The sequence below is a fragment of the Heterocephalus glaber genome, unplaced genomic scaffold (assembly GCF_053883595.1).
Source record: "Heterocephalus glaber isolate CG9 unplaced genomic scaffold, H.glaber_assembly_v1.0 deba00001737, whole genome shotgun sequence".
NCBI lineage: Eukaryota > Metazoa > Chordata > Mammalia > Rodentia > Bathyergidae > Heterocephalus > Heterocephalus glaber.
Window position 1 is genome coordinate 4,365,218 of NW_028258445.1, and position 18,354 is coordinate 4,383,571.

The 18,354-nt window shown below is 39.2% G+C and overlaps 1 protein-coding gene across 4 annotated transcripts in view; it reads left to right on the forward strand.

Annotated features, from left to right (window-relative positions):
- The window catches only part of LOC147821432 (uncharacterized), a 483,327-nt gene that overhangs the window by 201,419 nt on the left and 263,554 nt on the right, over nucleotides 1–18,354 (forward strand). The window contains exon 1 of one of the 4 annotated variants that reach the window (XM_087200333.1): nucleotides 13,000–18,347. The exons of the other annotated variants lie outside the window; for them this stretch is intronic. The gene's annotated coding sequence lies outside the window, so the exon portion shown is untranslated. Of the gene's footprint in view, nucleotides 1–12,999; nucleotides 18,348–18,354 lie in introns of those variants that run through there. 4 annotated transcript variants of the gene reach the window in all.

An 18,354-nucleotide genomic window follows, 5' to 3' on the forward strand; every position in this document is an offset into this window, starting at 1 on the left:
TAATCTCCCCGAAATCTGTTTGCATCTGTTTTACGGATTCCATTCGTTTCCTATGTTGGGATTCCCTCATGTTCCTCAGCTCCTCTTTTTTTTAATCTGTGTCCTCTCTAGATTTATTAATCATGTCTTGCACTGTAGGCAAAATCTCTGCTGTAACGTGAGAAATTAGTTCTGATTTCATTTTTTCCATATCCTCTTTTGTTGCTAGTTCAGTGAGTCTAGGTGGTTGAGTATTAGAGTGTTCCATCTTGTTTCCCTTTGGGGTTGCTGTAGGTGATCTGGAAGTCTTTTTTTGAGGCTTGTTTATGTGTCTTCTCATTTCGATGGTGGGGGGCGGTGTGTGCTGCTGGCACCCAGGCGGCTCACCTCCTTTGTGTTGGGAGCTATAGCATGCCTACCCAGAAGCCTCCTCCTCTCTGGAAGCCGTGGCACGGCTACCCAGAAGCCTTCTCTCTGCTGAGAGCTGTGGCATGCTTGTTATGTTTACCATTTCATTTGTTTCAAGAAATTTTTAAATTTTCCTTTAAATTTCTTCAGCAACTCACTGGTTGTTCAGCATTTACTTTTTATGTATTTGTACAATTTCCATAGTTTCTCTTATTATTTCCCTGATTCCATTGAGGTGAATGAATGATATGATAATAATATTTCAGTATAATATGATTTTAGTTTTAGAAAAATATTTGTAGAGACTTTTTTATGGCCTAATGCATGGTCTGTCCTGAAAATTCCATGTGTGATGAAAAGGAGGTGTGTTCTGCAGCTGTCAAGTGAAATACTTTGCAAATGTCTGTTAGGTCCACTTGGCCCACAATAGTTTAATATTTCATTGTTTATTTTCTGTCTAGGTGATCTATCCATCGACACAGTGGGGAGTTAAAGTAGTCAACTATTATTGTACTAGAGTCTATTTCTTTCTTTGGAGCAGATAATATTTTGGCTGGTTCATTGTTGAGCACATCTATATCTATAGTTGAGTTGTTTACCTTCTTGCTGGATTGATCCTTTTACTAGGATAGAATGACCTTTTTCTCCTGCCTGACTTAGTCTATTGCAGGTCTCAGTTGTACTTTTTATTTTATGAATTGAGTTCTTCATTGGCAAGATTCCTCTTCGGTTCTTCTCTTATGGTATCTATCTCCTTGATGAATTTCTCATTTCGATCATAACTTGTTTCCCTTATTGTACTGAATTGCCTGCATTCTTTTGTATCTCACTGAGGTTCCTTAAGGTTGTTGTTTTGAACTACATTTCAGTCATTTTATATCTGCCTTTTTCATTTGGTCTATTCCTGGACAATTATTGTGTTCCCTCGGGGTGTTGTGCTTCCTTGCTGATTCATGTTTTTTGTGTTACTGAGTTGATATTTCTAGATCTAGTGCAACAGTCACCTTTTCAGTTTTATGGTCTTTTTTTTTTTTTTTTTTTTTAAGGGGAAAAGGTTTATTTAGTTCTCAGTTTGTGGAGGCTTCAGTATATAATTGGCTGGGTCCAAGGCAGGGTGGATGGCAGACAAGCATTGCAGAAAAGAAACAACATGGTGTACAGAAAGTAGCAAAAGCAACAAGGGATTTTAACAGTGTCTCCCTGCCCCTTTTATCTTATGCAGATTACTTAGGGTGGGTGGCACTCACGCCTTCCACCCTAGTGCCCTCCGGCCTAGCATTGCACCAAGACTCAATTCCAGCAAAAGCTCCACCTACGACTGCATGAGGCTTTTATGGTCTTTCTTCTCTTCACAAGGAGAAGCCTTTTCCTGTGGCTCGAGGGAGGGTGTCAGTGCAGCTCAGCATACTTGCTTTGCCCCCGACGCCCAGCAGCGTGGCCCACTCACCTCCCCACCGCAGTCCTCATCCAGGGCCTGTGCCGCATTGCCTCTGCGGTGCAGGTGTTTGTGACTCTGCGGCCTGGGGGTTCTGCTGGGGCGGGGTCCCCTCTTCTGGGGCCCAGTGTGGATGCCCGCGGACACCTGCGTGAGCTCCCGGCTGTGCACGGCGCCGCTCTCTGACCGGATGTCCGGCTTATGAATCTTGCAACTGGCTCTTTCATTTTCTCAGTAGTATCATAGAAAGAGCAATTTATTATTTTCTGTGTACTAGTTAAAACATTGCCAAATACAAAGTTGCTAAAATTTTTCTCTTGTCCTTTCTTTTGCAATTTTAGTAATTTTAGCGTCAACATTTCAGTCTGATTCACTTTCAGGTTTTATTACTTTGTTTCTTTTTACATTTTAGCACAGTAACAGGGAATGGATGAGGTCTACTTTTTTTTAATAAAGCTACCAATTGTGCTAGTCCAGTTTACTGAGAAAGATTATCATTTCTCCATTGATTTCCTTGGCACCTTAGTTGAGCTCAATTGACCATGTATGTATGGGTCTATTTCTGGGCCCTATTCGGTTGGATTAAATTATATGTCTATCTTTATGTCAATATCACACTTCTTGATTAATGTAGTTTCATAATACACTTGCAATCACGTAATGTAAGTCCTCAAACTTTGTTCTTTAAAAAAAAATAGTTTTGGCTTTTCTAGGTCTTATGCATTTACATATAAATTTTTTAGTCAGATCATCAATTTCTATCAGAGACCTGCTAGAATTATAATTGAGATTGCTATGAATGTACACATCAATTTGGGGAAAGTGAAATCTTACCAATAATTGACTTCATATATGAAGGTGATGTATCTTTTCTTTTTACATCTTTAAGGTTTCTTTCAGCAATGTTTTCGTGTACAGGTCTTTGATATATTTTGTCAGATTTATCCATAATTATTTAAAAATTTCTGATCCTATTATAAGGATCAAATTTAATATTCTTTCTTTTTTGGTTTTGCTAGTTTATAAAAGTACAATTGCTTTTTGTATTGACTTTGTAAACTTTGCTAAACTCTATAATTAATTCTAGTAAAGTTTTTGCAGATTTCTTAAGATTTTCTACATAGATGCTCATGTCTCAGACAAATAAAGACAATTTTATGTCCCCTTCCCATCTGTGCGATTTTGTTTCTTTCTTTCTTGCAGGCCCTGAATGTGACATTAATGTTGAATGAAGTCAATTGTATGAATTCTGTGTTGTCTGTTGTAGATTTTTCTTTCACACTTTTAAACACATTTCCCTTTTTTGTTCTTTTGATTCATTTCCTGGAAATACCAGAGTAGGCTTTATTCTGGGACGGACTTGTCTCTACGATTGAGAAACCACTTGGAGTGTATGGCCCAGCATACAAAACAAGACAAGACTGTTGCCTCCTTCTTGTGGGCCATGACTTATTCCCAGCCTGGTGGGACCTCAGGAACTGCTTTGCCAGCTTCCATAGTCACACACATGTGTGCTAAAAGATGTACTCAGCTGAGGCCTCTCAGGAAACCCTTTGTGGATTTCCAGAGTTCTCTTTCTGTCTGTCTCTGCCTTGTGACTTCCAGCTGCTTTGAATTCTTCATGTTCTCTGCTGGCATCTTCAGTTCAGGAAGACTTTGAGGGTCCTTTGAGGGTCCTTTCGTCCTCTGGCATTCTGCACCCAGACCCAGAAACTGCAGACAGAAGCCTGAGCTCATTTGAAGCCTCATCTTGTCTGTTGCCCCTTTTTAGGGTTCACTGATTTGCAATGACTGTTGTCCAATGCCTAACAACTTATTTCATAAGTGTTACTCAGATCTAGTTGTCTATTATGAAGGAATAAAACTGGTTCCTATTACTTCTTTATAGCCAGAAATGAGTCTTGGTGTATTTTTAGTTCATAAAATTTGCCAAATCTATTAGGACTCATTCAGTTATCTCATTCAGAAGCAGAAAGCAGACTCACTCCTGAAATAGCTAAAATGTGAAACAGCTCATCTAAACGGGAAGCCTACTGTAGATAAAAGGATCAGTGGGCCGGGGATTTGGCTCAGTGGTTCTGCCACCTGCCTTGCAACCTCTAGGTCCCGAGTTTGATCCCTGGTACCAAAAAAAAAAAAAAAAAAAAAAAAAAGAGAGAGAAATGAAAGGATCAAAGTGTAGGTGGTGTGGTGAAGCACACACCTCTTACTGTCTCTTTTGGCTTCTCTCCCTGCATCGGCTTGACTTCATGTTTTCAAGACTCTGCTCTATACAGACTGAAATGATGGCTTGTCAGCTTCTGGCTCAAGTGAAGTGCAGAATATTTGCATTGGAGGACGGATCAGTGTCTTTCTTGATAAGCCTGGTTACCTTTTGTTCGACATATCCACGCTGTGTAGTGTACTGCTTGCCTGGTAGTCACTGTCTTGTGGTCTCACAGTGCTTGTGTTAGGTAATTCTTATTTTTCTTAATTTAATGCCCCAGTAAGCATCCTGGCCATTCTGATATGCCAAAGGAAGCCATGAAGTAGTGAAAGTTACCTACTTAATAAGGATAGAAGAAAATCATAGCAGAAGTTGCTAAAAGCTATGTAAGAATGAACCTTCTATCCACAAAATTGTGAAGCAACAAAAAATAATTTTTCGCTAGTTTTTCTCTTGCCCTTCAAACTGCAAACGTTACAAGTACAGTACACAGTAAGTGCCTAGTTAAGATGGAAAAAGCATCAAATGTGCCCGTAGAAGACAGGAGCAGAGAACGTGTTCTGCTTGGTGATGTGTTGTACCGGAAAGCCCTGAATCGTGGGCTCCAGTGCTGTCTGTGGGCATCAGGCACCCTCAGGACCCTTGGAATCTGGCCCCCAGGAGGGGAGGGCTGCTGGGGCTGGGTCGGTGGGACCCCGCCCTCTCACAGCCTGACTGCTGGCAGGAAGAGAAGGGCTGGTGCCTGAGCTCACTTCTGGGCTGCTGCCCATCCCAGCCCTTTGCCAGCTGTTAGTCAGAGACTCATTCCTTCCAGCTGTCCTCACGTTGTGGCAGTTGACGTCCCCACGACCGAACAAAGAGGAAAGATCTATTTTGCACCCAAGATGGATGCTATAGTCCTTTTATCAACCAATGTCAAAATCATACCATGTAACTTCAGCGCGTTCTTCCATTAAGTGAGGGTCCCTGGGTGCAGGGCGCACTCAAGTGGAAAGGGATCAAGTTTCTCTCTTGAAAGAGAAATATTAAAAATTTCATGTATGTATTTTAAAAACTACCTCAGGAGTTTCATAAGTAGAACTGAATAGTCATAAGGACTTGGTTATTTTTCCATTAAGTTTATTGGTACCTTTTAGGTATAGAATAGAGTTAATTCATCATTGGGATCTTGGACCTGTACATGATGCATCTTGGTTCTCATTTTTTCCCCCTTCCCCTGCCCTCCCTTCACCCCCTCCACCCTTCCCTATTTACAAAGACTTTGTTTCCGTTTTTTCCTTTTCTCATATTTTTTCTTTTCCCTTCTTTCCTTTCCCCTACCCCTCCCACTTCCCCTTCCCCTTTGGGCCTTTTCTTCCCATTTCACAATATCAATTATACATTTTGAACTTTATTTATAGTTTTAGTTTTTCACAAGGAGTTGGACTTTTTTCCAGTTCTTTTCTTCACATAAAGTTACCTGATTTGTTGTCTAAAAAACTGAGACTTAATACTGAAATACAGAAATATCATTAATATATTTTTATAACAGTGACAGCTCATTTTCTGCGATGCTTTAGAAATGGAAAAAATCTATAGAAATGTTGATAGACTATATTTCAAACTTTTTGAAAGATTTAATACTAATTCAAAAAATAGAATGAAAAAATAACTGTACCTTTTGTTTTTAGAAACTTAGTAGAAGTTCATCTTTGCAAGCATCAATTGAGGCACTGCCAGGTTCACTACAATATGGAGATGAATTATGCATACCTTGTACCCTTTTAGAAAATTGTGGCCCAAGACACTGATGCTGATGCATTTTTAAATACTTTTCTACTTTGCATAGGCATTTCTGAAAATGTCACGTGGAGATGTATTTAGAAAAATAACCGTATGACAGTTAATTAAAATAATGTTGTATTAGTTTGTTGGTTTCAAGTTCCTAATAGCAAAATATATTTCATGACTGTAACCTGATATCTCTTCTCAAATGTAATATATTTACTTTAAGGAATATGTAGAAAATGTTTAAAAATGCTTTCTCTTCCATTTACCTTAATTTTAATTTTCCTTTACTTCAACATCAAAATAACTAAACAAAATAACTAGAAATGAAAAATACATAAACAATAGCTTTGAACATTTCTTCAGCTTTAAACTTGAAGTTTTTTTTCTACTTTTTTTTGGTCAAATGTGTTCAAAGAAAACCAACTCAAATAGTACAGAAATCGCACATTTGGTATTGATAAGCCCCTTTCTGCGCTGGGTCCCTGGGGCCTGCGGCCTCTTGCTCGGGAGAGCACTCGTGCGTTTCCGGTGCCCTATCCGGGCAGTCTGTGCACTGCCAGGCGCGGAGGCCAGGCCTGTACCTGGAGCATTTGCCTGGCTAACGGATCCCTAGGCCGTGCTGAAGATGCCGGCCGGGCGCTCACTTCTGGGGTTGCTCAGTTATATAAACGGCAGTGATTCACCCTCCTCCTTGTTTACTGCAGATTAGTTCATGTCCATTCATTTGAAATTGCATCATTCTTTCTCAGAGGCTTTAGCTCTATGGGTAGATCAAAATGTAGCTAATGGGTCCTAGGATGGATGCTAGGCTCTTTGAAGCAGGGCGCCTGGAGTCTCAGCCTGCGGCAGCCTCCCCCCCCACGCCGTCCGGGCCTGTGAGCTCTGCCGGGCCAGAGGAGAGGGAGACCCCGCAGTGCGGCTGGGGGGACGCGCGAGGCCCCTCCACCCTCCCCCTTCCGCCGGTGTGGGTGTGAGCGCGCGGCTGAAGACGCTGCAGACCAGGAAGCGCGCAGTCGCCCTGCGCCCCTGGAGAGGGGACTCCGGGCAGGACGGCCGACCCCTGAGCACCGGACGGCATCTGTGAAATGAGGTCCCCTGGACGGACGCAGAGTTGCGCCGCCACGGAGAGGCCCGGCCCGGGGCCCGGCTGGGATGAGGCTGCGGGAGACCGGAGGACTGGGCCCGCACTCCGGGCAGTCGGTGGGCGCACAGGAAGGCGGACCCTGACGGCACAGCGAGCTCGGACAGAGGAAACAAACGAAACAGGCGAACAACAGCCCACAAAAAGCCACCGGGAGAGCTGATTTGATGGCAAACGCAAACCGGAGAAGGGGAAGCTAGACCACAGGGTAACAACATTCAGACCTGGCTCAGCTCCTGGCTAGATTAGTTAGATTCGTCTACTTCTGCTTTAATAGCTTAACATACAAGGAGTCCTGCGCCTTTTCAGGTGTAAATGCCGTCTAACTCCGTATCTTCTCATCAACAAGGTGTGCCACGTGCAATGAAACCTCCACGAGGTGGTCTAGATTTTGGATCTGTTCTGCGGACCCTTGCAAAGAAGGAACATCCTGCTGTTGTTGGGTGGAGTGTTGTATAAATGTCAGTTAGATCCTGTTAATTGATGGTGTTGTTGAATTATTTTATATTCTTGATGATTTTCTTTCTAGATGTCCTCTGTTGTTGAGAGAAGAATGTTGAAATAGCCAACTATAATTGTGCATTTATTTCTTCTTTTAGTTCTGTGAATTTTGTTTCACTTTTTTCTTTTTAAATTAACAAATAAAATTTTATGTATTTATGTATGACAGAATATTTTGAAATACATATGTCTGTGTACACATATAATATAGTGCAGTGGCTATATCAAACTAGTAAGTATTACTTCACACATACTTGTGTTTTTGTTGTGAGTACACTTAAAATACATGCAATGGATTGTTATGAACTGCAATACACATGTTACAACAGAGCTCCTGAACTTACTGCTTTTATACTGCTAAAATTTTCTGTCCTTTGGCTAACATCTTCCCAGCCTTCTCCCCTCGCTACTGGTAACTACCCTTTTACTCTGCTTCTGTGAGTTTGACATTTTAGCTTCATTTGTAACTAACTTGTGTTATCGCTCCTGTACCTGGCTTGTTTCATTTAACATGACATAACAGATCCGTTCAAATTGTTGCAAATGACAGGAGTTTCCTGTCTTTAAAGAACAAATAGTATTCCATTATGTATATTACATATACCACAGTTTAAAAATCCACTCATCTGTTGATGGTCAGATTGCTAGGTTTTCTTGAAAAATTGACTCTTATATTATTATGCAATGGCCCATTGTCCCTGGTAGTATTTTCACTTTGAAGTCAACTCTAGATGTTAATATAGGTACTCAAGCTTCCATTAGACTAGAATATTTTCAGGGTACCTATTTTCCTATCCTTTTACTTGTTTTTGTATTACAAGACGATTCTTTTTATTCTTCTCAACAAGGCCTTCTTTCAGGTTAAAATATTTTTATTAGTACATGTTTGCCATATGTAACAATCACATTCATCATGGGGAATTTGTCCTTGTATGTAATGTATTTTACTTCTTTTTCCCCATTCCCTTCTCCTCCTTTCAACCCTTCTTCCCCAACCCATTTATAAAATTTTGTTTTCATCCCATTATTTTTTTCTTATCCCTATTCCTTTCCCTTCCCATTTGAACATGTTTTTCCTACTTCACAATATCTGTCCTACATTTTGTTCCTTATTTACCCTTTGAGTTTCTCACACAAGAGAAACATTGCAGTATTTAAACGTGTGTGCTTGATTTAGTTCACTTAAAATTATGGTCTCCAGATGCATCCATTTTCCTGAAAATGTCTCAAGTTTATCCTTTTTTTTTTTGGTGCCAGGGATCGAACTCGGGTCCTTGTGCTTGCAAGGCAGGTGGCAGAACCACCGAGCTAAATCCCCGGCCCAAGTTTTAGTTTTGTGAGGAATCTCCACAGTGGTTTCCACAGTGGTTGCCCCAGTCTGCACTCCCACCAGCAGTGGAGCAGGGTTCCTCTTTCCCCACAGCCCTGCTTGATAGCAGCCATTCTTTCTGGGGTAAGGTGGAATCTCAGCATTGTTTTAATTTGCATCTCTTGAATGACTAGTGATGTTGAACATTTTTTCATATATTTATTTGCTGTTTCTAGTTCTTCATCTGAGAATGTTTATTCATTTCAGATATCTTTTTGAATTGATTTCTTAAATTTGTGGAATTTGATTTTTTTTAGCTCTTTATATATTCTAGATATTAGTCCTCTGTCTGAGGAGTAGTGGTAACATCTTTTTCCCATTCTGTGGGTTGTCTCATCACTCTGGTGATTTAATGGTCTTGGTGGTGTCTTTTGCTGCAAAATCTTTTTAATTTGATGTGATCCCAGTTGATACTTTGTAATATATCCCCGTGCAATCAGGGTCTTGTTCATGAGGTCTTTGCCTACACCTATGTCTTTGAGAGTTTTACCTATTCTATGTTCAAGTAGATTTAGTGTTTCTGTTTTAATATTTAGATCTTTGATCCATTCTGATTTTAGCTTAGTGCAAGGTGAGAGATACGGGTGTAGATTTAATCTTTGGCATGTAGAAAGCCAGTTTTCCCAGCACCATTTATTGAAGAGGCTGTCTTTCTTCCGGTGAAGGAGTTTGGCTCTTTCGTCAAAGTAAGATAGCTGAGTGCACCTGGAGTTGTTTCTGAGTCTTCTATTCTGTTCTTTCGATCCTCTGGTCTGGGTTTTTGTTGTTGTTGTTGTTTGCTAATACCACGTGTTTTTTATCTTTAAATCACTCTATCTTTGTAGTATAACTTCAAATCAGGGATTGTGATGCCCCCCACCTTGCCATTGTTACCCAGAATTGCTTTTTCTACTCTGTGTCTCTCTGGTTCCATATGAATTTTAGGATTGTTTTCTCTAATTCTGTGAGGAATGCTATTGGTACAATGTGTCCCCAACTTTCTGTTGTGAACGTTCACAGGCAAGCTATGTAAGACTCACTTTATTGGCTTAGGAGTGGATCTGACTTAAGAACAATTCTCCTGGAATAGAACTCGTTTGTAAGTCGGGGACTTACTGTATTTGGATTGAGATTGCATTAAATTTGTATAACACTTTTGGAAGTGTGTCCATTTGCACTGTATTCATTCTGCCTATTCAAGAACAGGAGATATCTCCATTTTTTACTATCCTTTTTGATCCCCTTTTTCAGAGTATTGTAGTTTTCAATATAGATGTCTTTGACTTTCTTCGTTACATTTATTCCTAAGTATTTCACTTTTCTTGCTGCTATTGTGAAAGGTGATGTCTCCCTAATTTCTCTCTCACTGAGTTTGTTATTTGTGTACAAGAACGCTATTGATTTTTGAGTGTTGGCTTTGTATCCTGCTGTTACTGAATTTGGTTATTAATTCTAAAAGTCTTTTGGTGTGGTTTTTGGTACTATGTAGAGTATCATGTCATCAGCAAATAACATTTAACTCTTCCTTTCTGATCCATATTCCTTTTATTTCTTTCTCTTGTTTAATTGTTCTGGCTAGTGTTTCCAGAACAGCAGTCATGATAGTGGGCATCTTTGTCTTATTCCTGATTTTAGAGTGAAAGTTATCAGTTTTTGTCCATTTAGTATGATGTTGGTTGTTGATTTGTTGATAGTTTTACTCATATTGAGATAAAGACCATCTCTTCCAATTTTATGTAGTCTTTTTAAAAATTATGAATGGATGTTGGATTTTGTAAAATGCTTTTTCTGTATCTAATGAGATGATCATGTGGTTTTTGTTGTTGGTTCTGTTAATGTGGTGTATTACATTTATTGATTTGCATATATTGAACCATCCCTGCATCCCTAGGATGAATCCCACCTGGTTATGGTGTATATAATATTTTTGATGATTTGCTGCATTGTGTTTGCCAGTATCTTATTGAGGATTTTTGCCTCTATGTTTCCTAAAGAGATTGGCCTGTAATTCTTTTTTGGGGTCCTTCTCAGGTATCAAGGTTTTGGTATTAGGGTAATACTTGCTTCCAGGAATGACTTTGGGAATCCCATTTACCTTTCAAGTTCATTAAAGAATTTGAAGTGTAGTGGCATTAGATCTTCTCTAAATTTCCTGTAGAATTCAGCAGTGAATTTGTCAGGATCTGGGCTTTTATTTGTTGATAATTTTTAAAATACTTCCTCAATTTCATTGATTGATGTTGGATTACTTAGAATTGTTATATATTCTTGATTCAGCATTGGTAATTCATGTGCATCTAGAAATCTATCCATTTCTTCTGATTTTTCTGTCGTATTAGAATACAGGTTCTCAAAGTAGGTACTGAAGATAATTCTGAATTTCTCCAGGATTTGTTGTGATTTCACCCTTTTCATTCTCAATTGCATGGATTTTAGTGTTTTTTCTTTGTTTTGATAAGATCAGCTAGGGGTTTGTCTATTTTATTTAATCTTTCAAAGAACTAATTCTTTGATTCATTGATTCTTCATATTTTTTTAGACTCAGTTGCGTTAATTACTGCTCTGACCTTTATAGTTTCCTTCCTCATATGAGCTTTGGGTTTAACTTGCTCTTCTTTTTCTAGAAACTCAAGGTTCAACATTTTTCTGATGGGGAAATTCACCCCTATAAATTTCCCAATGGGACTGCTTTCATTGTGTCCCACAAGTTCCAGCATACTCTGCTGGCATTATCATTTAATCAAAGAAACTGTCTATTTTCTTCTTTGATTTCATCAGTGACCCACTGGTTGTTCAGGAGGATATTATTTAATTTCCATGTGTTTATGTAGTTTTGGTGGTTCTTTTGCCATTTATTTCTAATTTTATTGCACTATGATCTGATAGTATGCATGGGATAATTTCACTTTCTTTGCATTTATTTAATCATGCTCTATGAGTCAGCATGTGACCTATTTTTGGAGAAAGTCCCACGTGGTGCTGAGAAGAATATGTATTCTGATCTTGTGGGCTGGAATGCTTTGTGTGTATCTCTTAAGTCTATTTGTTCAAAGATTTGGTTCAGCTCTGATATTCTTTGTTGATATTTTGTCTAGTTAATCTGTCTCTTTGTGACAGTGGGGTGTTGAAGTCCCCCATTGCAATTGTATTAGTGCTTATCTGATTTTTCATGTCTATTAGCATTTGTTTTATGTAGTTAGGTGTGCTGGTATTTGGTGTATATACATTTATGTTTATTATCTCTTCCTCTTGGATTGTTCCCTTAGCAAGTATGTAGCGACCTTCTTTGTCTCTTCTGATGCATCTTGGCTTGAAATCCACTCTGGCTGCACTTAGAATAGCTACCCTTGCTTTATTCTGGGTTCCTGTCACATAGAACATTCTTTCCATCCTTTGACTTTAAGTGTATCAATTTATTGAATTAAATGTTGTATGCAGCATATTGTTGGATCTTGTTTCTTGACCCATTCTACCAATCTGTTTCTTCTGGTTGGTGAATTGAGACCATTAACATTGATGGTTATAACTCATAGGTGTTGACTTATCCTTGTCATTATATTATTTTCCTGTTGTTGGTTCTCTTTCTTTCCCTTCCAGTTAATTGTTTGCCTTGCCTGGTGGATGCATTCTACTGAGATTTTTGTCTTTTTCTAGAATATCCTTCAGAACTCTTTGGGGTGCTGATTTGGTGGTTACAAATTTCTTCAGGTATTCTTTATCATGGAAAGATCATATTTCTCCATCAATTTTGAAGGATAATTTTGCAGGGTATATAAATCTGGGTTAGAGGTTGTTTTCTTTTTATAGCTTGAAATACTTCACACCAAGCTCTCCTTGAATTTAGGGTTTATGTTGAGAAGTCTGCTATAATTCTGATGGATTTTCCTTTATAGGTGATTTGTTTCTTTTCTCTGTTTTTAAGATTCTGTTCTTGTGTTGAATTTCTGTAATCTTGACTATTATATGTGTTGGTGTAGATTTTTTCTGATCATAGCTATTTGGAGTTCTAGATACCTCACTTGTCTGCATGTCATATTCTTTTTCCATGCTTGGAAAGTTTTCTGCTCTTACTTCTGTGAACAGGTTCTTTAATGTACTTTGTGGAATCTTCTGATTTTTCATTGATTTCAATTAATATTATATTAGCCTTCTTTGCATTGTCTAGCAGCTGATGGATTGATTTTTCATTGTCCTTTGCTATTTTTAAGAAATCTTTCATTTGATGATTACCAAACACAACCCTGTCTTCTAGAGCTGATAGTCTATGTTCACAATGGTTGAGTCTGCTGCATACATTTTCAATAGAATTTTTAATCTTTTGGATTTCTATTGGTTTCTGTTTTATGGAATCCAGTTCTTTTCTATGTTATATATGCATGGTTTCTGTCTTTGCTAAGCTCTTCTATTTTTTAAAATCTGTATCTACTCTAGCTTCACTAACCATTTCCTTCATTATGGCCATCATTTCTTTAATTGTCTGTTATTATTTGTCGCTTTGTCACTTCTGCTGCTGCCATTTCAGAAAATCCAGCTGGGGAGCTTTTGATTTCTTTCACCTCAGTGCCTCCCTGGATTTGCTTTGGGGGATTTTAGGATCCTGGGGCACATTTTGCTTCCATGTTTCCTTACTTTCTATTTTTTGTTTATTTGTTTTCTGTGTTGAGGCTTGTAAATGGCTTACAGTGAGTAGCTTTTTTACTAGTATCAAGACCTCTTTTGGTAATGACTACTTTTAGAGATGTTTTCTAGGCGTAGCTGGCATTTGGCCTTTGAGTCTGTCCCAGGATTCTACCTCTTTTTATTAGTGATGAAGGGTTGCCACCTGTTTGGCTTAGCACCCTGTTCTTTGGTACTGGACTGTTGTTTTGTTTAAGACCCCAGATAATCTAGGTATTGGCATACAAGGGAGATTAATTGGTCACAACAAATATGTAGCCTTGGCTAAAGTAGTACAATCAGTTGTAGTAGTAGCACCAAGCACAAACTGGATAATGATAAAAGTATGATAACTAATATTTTGCCACTTTTAACCGTAGTTACAAGATCTATAGTTTTACAACAAAATCTAAGATGAATCGGGACAGACTTGGGATATACAAATCTCCTCTCTGTTTGGAGAGGGGATGATGGGACAGAGGACCCATATATCCCAAGTCTATCCCAGGGAGTTACACCCTGAATGGAAAATTAACCTGAAAGATGACATGTGTACATCTAACTAAATATCTGGATAGTTGAAAAGGGGAAGCAGCATTGCCACAGCTTCCCCTACCCTCACTGCTCCAGCGAGAAGCCACATGAGATCATGGTGCTGTGGAGGCCAGACTCCGGGGACAGATTCTGCAAACACTGGCCCCTTTTCCTCAGCACCCAACCTCCAAGCACTGGGGAACACTACATCTCCAAGACGTCTGCTTTTTCAGAGCAATTTTAAAAAACTTCTTTTATTGTTACATTTTAGGTATACAATTCGTTTACATTTATCACTGGGTGTTTGTACCTGAACATGATGTGTCTTGGTTCTTATTTTTCCCCCATTACCTGTGCGCCCTTCACCCCTCCACCCTTCCCTATTTACATAGATTTTGTTTCCATTTTTTTCTTTTCTCATAATTTTTCCTTTCCCTTCTTCCCTTTCCCCTTCCCCTCCCACCACCTCTACCCCTTTGGACCTTTTCTTCCTATTTCAAATTATCAATTATTCGTTTTCATCATTTTAATCCTTATTTACACTTTCAGTTTCTCACACTAGAGAAACTATTCGGTATTTACACACGTGTGTCCTATTTATTTCACTTAAGAGGATGGCCTCAATATGCATCCATTTAGCTATAAATGTGTCTAGTTTCTTGTTTTTTATGGCTGAGTCGTACTCCATTTTATAAAAGTACCACATCTTCTTTATCCAGTTTCCAGTCGATGGGCACTTGGGCTGTTTCCAACCTTTAGCTATGATAAACCGTGCCGCTATAAACATAGGTGCACATATATCGCTGTAGTATGATTCTTTTAATTCTTTGGGGAAGATATGCAGCAGGAGAATAGCTGGGTCAAATGGGACCTTTAGCCCTAGTTCTTTGAGGTATCTCCACACTGATTTGGGTAGGGAGTTGGGCCAGAGTCATAAAATAGTTTAAGATGTGTCCTGTACGTGTACCAAACTACCCACAATGAAAGTGATTGCTACATGTCGCAAACAGGAAGTACAAAAAATAGCAATAATACCAAACATGGGGGAGGGGACCTGCAGATGGAGAGAGGAAGGTGGATCGGAAGGGACGGGGAATAAAAAGAACCAAAATGTGTTGAGTACAGGCACCCAGCCCCTAACATGAATATAAATATCATATACTGCAGACCTGTAATAATAAAGTTAGAAAAACATTGCAGTTAATGCTCTTCACTGAGGTTTTGCTATCACGGTTGGGGTGGAGTCAGTTTTATTTTTCTGGTTTTTCCATGGAGTACAGCAGCTATCTTCTAGAAGCTGTCTGCCTGGGTAAGCTCTTCCTTTGGCCAGAGAAGCTTTAGAATGTGACTTCATTGGTATTAACAGCTTGCCAGCCCTTTATCGCTAGGTCTAGAGTGTATGAGGGAAAAGGAAACCCTGGGGACTGGAGTGGCCACTCAAGAGTCCATGGTCACTAGCCAGTTTCAATGTCCCTTGAGACCCTCCCAGGTGTGCTTTGTGTGGAATCTCAGAGTTTTTGTTTGTACTCAGTGGAAGGATAAACAAAACTATGAGCTCCATCTTCCTGGAAGTAGAAGGCTCCTTTTATTTTTTCTCTTAATACTTTCAGTAATGTTTTTATATTTACTATTTTCTTACTTTGTAAATTGGTATGATATTTATACTGAAAGACTTTCAAGTATAAAATATATTCCACTCAGGCAAAATTATGCAAAGGAAATTGAGTAGAGATATGAGTTCAAGGAAGTACAGATGTTACATTTCTGAATATTATAAGAAGAGCTTGATGATGCATTTTAAAACAAATGGTGGTTGGTAAAACTCATTATTATGTTTAGGGTCCACAGACAAATTTAAAAGAGATTCAACAGTTTTATCTTGAAATGCTATTTTTATGTTAAACAGAGAATGACACCTTTTGAAACTATAAAAACATCTGATTAACAACACTGGTGAATTTATAAATGGGCAAAAAGTTATGGAGGTTTAAAAGTATTTAGGAAATTTGTTAGCAAGCAGACAGCGTTTGAGTCCATTGCTCCAGGGTGTGTACCTGGGTTTAAGATTGCTGGATTCTGTGTATGAAGAGGAAGAGGACGTGAAACTTTTCCCCAAAGCGGCTTGTTGTTCACACTGCCATGGGCAGCGCCTGGCAGGCCCCAGGGTCCCTTGTCTTTGCCAGTACTGATATCACAGATTTCAAAATTTTCCTAGTTTGGTCTGGGAAAAGTGTTGGCTTATTTTCATGTCAATTTGCATTTTTCTGATTGTTGATGTGGTTGGGCACTTTTCAGTTATTTATTTCAAAATTTATCTTTTCGTCATTTAAGTAGCTTGCATTGAAAAGACTTAATATTTTCCCCAAATTTCCTGCTGGGTTAACTATGATTTTTATACTAACCTGAGGGAATTCTTTATCTCTTCATTAATTTTTTGTCAGTTACTATGTTAATTTAACTTTTCATGGCTTGTGAGCTGTATTTTTCTGTCATTCTGATGAACATAATGACTTTAATTTTATTAAAATACTATGTATCAATTTTTTCCTATCAGAGAAGTTTGCATTTTTTTGTCCTGTTTGTAAAATTTCTTCCTTACCCCTAGACCACAGGATACTCCACTTTTTCGCTGAATGCTTTCAGAGCTTCCATGTTCATGTTTAAATCTGTGATTCAGCTGGAGCCGACTCTCTTGTGAAAGGTGACATAGGCCTGGGATCTCCTGTCCCTGGTGCTTGCACAATATTTGGAGAATAATTTCCTTTCCCTTTGCACTGACAGCAGCACCTGGGTTTCAGAGCATTCATGGGGCTGGATTTGGGTTGAACCCATTTCTCTCTCTCTAACTACCACACAATTGAATTTGCTATAGCTTTAAGAGGAAACTTCATATAAGAAACTGCACTGATGATAGTCCTCCCAAAAATATCCATTGAGGGGCTGGAGGTGGCTCTGCAGTGGGGCCCTTGCCTAGCATGCCCTGTGGCCCGGATCCGATGCCCAGCACCACGGCTTTAATCCTGAAGTCTTGCCTCTGCTATTGACCTTATCATCATCATGTAATTACTGCTAACTTTTTAATGTCTGAAGTTGTTTTAAGGTCAGATATTACAGAATAAATAGCACAGAGGAGGGGGAGCATGTGGGCTGGGCTGTCGGAATAACTCCGACTCTCAGTGTAGAGCTCTGTAGGATCATGTGTGTGAGTGCGTGTGTGTGTGAGTGTGTGTATTAGTTATCCTTGTTTCATATTTTGCTGAAAGAATATATGGCTATTGATGTTGTAGAGATAAAGGAAAGCTTCCCCTTCACCCTCTGATGGTTGGCTGAAATAGATTAATAGGAAAAAAAGCACACAAATTTATTTAGTGTGCATAGAGGAGATTCACAGAAGTGTGATTGCCTCATAAGCCAATGGGTCCACGTGCTCATACACCCTTTTCCATAAGGAAGACAGCTGGCGAATGTGATAGTTTTTGGGGGAAATAAATGATTCCAGGTGAATACATGGGCCCAGGGCTTAGATAGGACTTACTGAATGATTTTTTTGGGAATTCAACAGGCCTCCGAGATGGATGATAGATCATGACAAGATCTGTCTTGGTGTTTATATTCTTCAATTTTCGGTCCTGCACAGATGAGTTTAATTAGGGGAACTGAAGGAAGGGACTGGAGGTCATTTGTTTTGAGTGGGTCTCGCCTAGAGCTAGGTAGCAGAATGCTAAGGCCTCTTCCAGCATCTCATGCATACTCTCTGATTGGATTTATTTGAAGATAATGGGCATACCGGGATGACATATCTTAAGCTGAAATTTCTCAATTCAGTGTTCCTCTATTCCTGTAGTTTCTACTCTACTTGCTATAATAATTACAAAGAATGTGTCTCTGTATGTTATCAGTTATTTTTGTCTTCCCTGCAAATTAGTATTTTTAAACAATATAGCACAAAACTGCAACTGCCACATTCACTCTGTTAGGGAAGTTCCAAGCCCGGGGTTGTTGGGTTTGGTTTTCCATTAACGAATGACCTGAGGTCTTTATTGACATACAGCTTCTCTCCCCAGTCCCTTCTATTTAGCATATTTTAAAAATTTCTGTAGTAGTAGTTTCTTTCTTTCCTTCCTTTCTTTTTCTCTTTCTCTCTCTTTCTCTCTCGCTCTTTCTTTCTTCTTTCCTTTCTTTCTCTTTCTTTCCTTTCTTTTTCTCTTTCTTTCTTTCCTTTCTTTTCCTCTTTCTTTCTTTCTTTCTCCCCGCCCCAGACAGGGACTTGCCATATAGTTCAGGCTCACCTTGAACTCACTGTGTAGCCCTGGCTGGCCTTGAACTTGCAGTGATCCTCCTGCCTTGGCCTCCTGATTGTTAGGATTAGGTAAGTT